General features: G+C 36.1%; 1 pseudogene; it reads right to left on the minus strand.

Moving 5' to 3' along the window:
• Positions 1-519: 519 nt before the first annotated feature.
• LOC107940620 (probable leucine-rich repeat receptor-like serine/threonine-protein kinase At3g14840) lies at positions 520-3,221 on the minus strand (annotated as a pseudogene).
• Positions 3,222-3,984: the final 763 nt, after the last annotated feature.

Below are 3,984 nucleotides of genomic sequence, written 5' to 3' on the forward strand. Positions count from 1 at the left end.
AATGAACTGACTTGTATCATGTATAAAATATTGAGCTTCAGCAGTGTTTTGGATAAATGGAATAGAGTTTTATTTCAAATATACATATTTTGATTCTACCTTAATAGTTTTATGGTGTGTATTAATATCACCTTTTTTTAAGGTTTTATTTTACCTCACCTATATTATAATATACAAAAGAGTTATTAGTAAATGAATCTCGAGAATATAATGAAGCTCAATAATTATCTACATTTTGCATAGACAAAAATAATCCACTGAACATTGAGTGGAGAATAGTAATAATATCAATTTCTATAAAAAAATTTACAATAATTCTTTATAAAACAATATAAGAATATAAAAGATGGTGGAAGAATAGAAAAAAAATTATTTCTATGTTTTTGTGTGTCATGCAAATGAAATTTCACTCCTATTTATAGGATTGTCCTATGTCATAACTATAAAAATAGATAGTCATATATTTAGCAATACATAATTATACAATAGATGTCTATTTAAATAATTATGAGAATTTGTTAATAATTTAGTGATGTTTACTTATAATTTTTCATTTACAAATATCGAAAAACTATACATATTTTGAAGATTTTTCAACAAATGTAATATCACTATTCCTTTAGTTGCTTTTCAATTTTTTGTTTAAATTTCTGATATGGTATTCCTTAATTTGTTGAGGTTGAATTGCTATTTTGCCAATACGAAGATGTCAAACCTACTGGATATAAATCTGAAGATGAAGTCCATTGCCCATCCCCTAACATTCTCTTTGTCAGGCTGTTGTTTTCCACATCACTTTCTTCTACGTTTTCATATAATTTTTTGGGATTCAACTCGCTTCCGTAAATACTTGAATTTGTAATGATGTTCGAAAAGGATGCCTTACCTTTGAGGATGCTCACCACCGTAGACATGGATGGCCTTGCTGCCGCAGTAGAATTTGTGCATACGAGAGCTACATTGATCATTGTCATTGCCTCTTCGGGGTCACAATGAGAGGCTACCCTTGGATCAATTAAATCCAACAAATTCCCCTTTTGCTTTAACGTATTAGCCTAGAAACACACAATTTAAGTGCCACAACGAACGTTATTACGGTCAAGTAAATGTCGACATTGAAAATCAACCGAAATTGCAAAAATAATGATATCACTGTCAGGTTTTTCATTTAACATGCCTCTTTCAGTGAATGTTGGTAAGACAATATACATATCAACATGGATTTATAATGAAATTAACAAAGAGAGTTGGGTTACCAAATCAAGGAGATAGAAAGATTATTCCTTTAAGCGACCGTGTTTAGTGTTGCACGTGCCACTAACAATTTCAAGGGCCACGATCCCAAAACTATATACATCTGCTTTATCAGTTAAACGTCCATGTATTGCATATTCGGGAGCCATATAGCCACTGCAAAGTTAAGAAGATAAACCAAATCTAGCTTCTAAAATGCTAACAATGACAAGCAATCTGAAGTGGGACTTACTAAGTTCCAGCAATTCGGGTGCTAATGTGGGTATTGTCTTCTTCGTCAAGCTTGGCCAAACCAAAGTCGGATATTTTAGGGTTTAGATCCTTATCAAGCAACACATTGGTGGCCTTAATGTCTCTATGGACAATCTTCAACCTTGATTCTTCATGGAGATAAGCTAAACCTCTTGCTATACCAATGCAAATCTTCCGTCTAGTTGGCCAGTCTAATGTCAACTGAAATTCTTCTGGACCTTTCAATAACGATAATATACAAGAGATTGAAGCTCAGCTACTAACATGTCCTTACATATCCGCGTGTGTCGATAATACTAAATGGAGTTAAATTCAATCAGGTGAATGAGACCTACCGAACAATGCACGAGCAAGGCTATTGTTTTCCAAGTACTCATATATAAGCAACAGTTGATTTCCTTCAATGCAACATCCATACAGCTTTACTAGATGAGGATGTTGTAGAGCTGAAATCATGCAACTCGCGATTTCCTTGCTTTGATCTAGCGGATAGCTGCTTGGCAGCAATTTCTGTGCCATCTGCCAGAATGCCCTGCATTTACACCAGGTTCATTAACAAAGTAATAGGTCAATGAATATGTAGCTAGCACATGATAGATACCTTGTAAACAGGACCGAAACCGCCTTCTCCAATCTTATTAGCAGCATCAAAGTTGTTTGTTGAGTCCTTAATTTGCCTTAGGGTGAAGCAACTAGTTTGCAATTCTATACCTTTTAGATCTGTTGAAAAACCAAAGCCAAATACATAAGAAACATTTATTTTTATAATATAGCTTCTGACTAACATCTCTGCATTCTTAACCTATTTGGTGCATAAATGGTGAAATAGGCAGTGGATAGGTATATTGTACTATCCTTACATGTCTCATGAATTTCGAATGTAACAGAATATATTATTTTCCCTATACATACCTCGCTCCAATGTACTCCTCCGTCTTAAGCATCCACTCCACCAAAGGATGCCGCCCACAATCAGGAAAGTAGCAAATATTGCAGCAGCCACAATACCAACCTCTGCAGCTGCGCTGATACCTCCCCCACTACCTTTTCGAGGTTTATAAGCTGGAATTGAAGAATAGTATATAAATGTTATCAGTGAACATGAGAAGGCACTCTTGGAATTGAAGAAAATTATATAGAAGTTTGCAAGCAAGAGATGGCATAAGTATAGTAAACATTGCAATTAGTTCATACAGTCACCCTTAAGTAAATATTCCTAGAATCTTAAGGAATACAACTGGTATGATCCTTGAAATTTCATAGCTATAATGACTATACGTGCTAAATCCATTAAATAGGGTGTTGGACAAGAAGAAGCCGTTTCCACTAATATGAGAGAATTAGACTCTAGCTATCAACCTACCAGGATCAAAGATAGATATTGCAGAAATAAGAGGACCGAAAACTCCCCTCTCGGGAATAGATGTTGTCCCTTTTCCAGCCCACTGTAAACGGATCTCCAAAGTACCATCTGACACATTTGCAGTGAAATTCTTTAGAATTGGTTTGCCAACCCCGCCTGCTTCATCCTTAATATTGAAATCCTTCAGCGCCCGTTTTCCCTGCAAATTATCCATTCCATTTAACCTAATTTCCGTATATGCAGTCACATGTAAAGGCCAGAAATATAATAATGAAGTATCGGCTTGATTATGGCCATAATCTTAGCTTAACCGGGGATTGGATTTTGAACCCTTATTAGGCCAAAGCGCCTTCACTAGCTCAAATACTGTTATCAGAACTAGTTAAGAAGAAATATGCTGTGAAGAAATGCAAGGTTTAATGTGTAAGTTCTTATTCTAAAATTCTGATTTCAAACTTAGTTTTACATAAGGCTCATCTAGAGTATTTATAGGCTCAACTTCTCTTAACAGACTAGCTAACAACTCAGCTCTCCTGTAACTGCATTCTAACAAATTCATTTATCTTAACATGCATCCATCTCCTTCTCCGAACAAACCCGAAGAAAATTCCGAAACCTAGTAAAGGACCCAACTGATAGTGGTTTAGTTAATACATCAGCAACTTGATCAGACGCAGGAACTTCACCAACCACAACTGATCCATCAGCAACCTTTTCACGAACAAAGAACAAATCTAACTCCACGTGCTTGAATTTGGAATGTAACACAGGATTGGCAGCAACAGCAACGGCACTGGAACTGTCACACCAGATATTAGGCGGAGCAGAAGACTTAACATGCAACTCCTGAAGTAAGGAAAGTAACCACATAACATCACTAGTTACAGCAGCAAGACTTCGATATTCAGCCTCCGCCGTAGATCGAGACACGACCTGCTGTTTCTTAGACGACCACGAAACAGGATTTGACCCAAAAAATACACAATATCCTGAAGTTGATCGTCGATCATCGAAATCCAATCCCCAATTAGCATCAGAAAACCCAACCAACGCTAATAAACCAGACCGATGAAACATAATCCCAAAATCAAGTGTTCCAGCCAAATACCGCAATA

Source organism: Gossypium hirsutum, chromosome A01 (genome assembly GCF_007990345.1).
Source record: "Gossypium hirsutum isolate 1008001.06 chromosome A01, Gossypium_hirsutum_v2.1, whole genome shotgun sequence".
Lineage (NCBI taxonomy): Eukaryota > Viridiplantae > Streptophyta > Magnoliopsida > Malvales > Malvaceae > Gossypium > Gossypium hirsutum.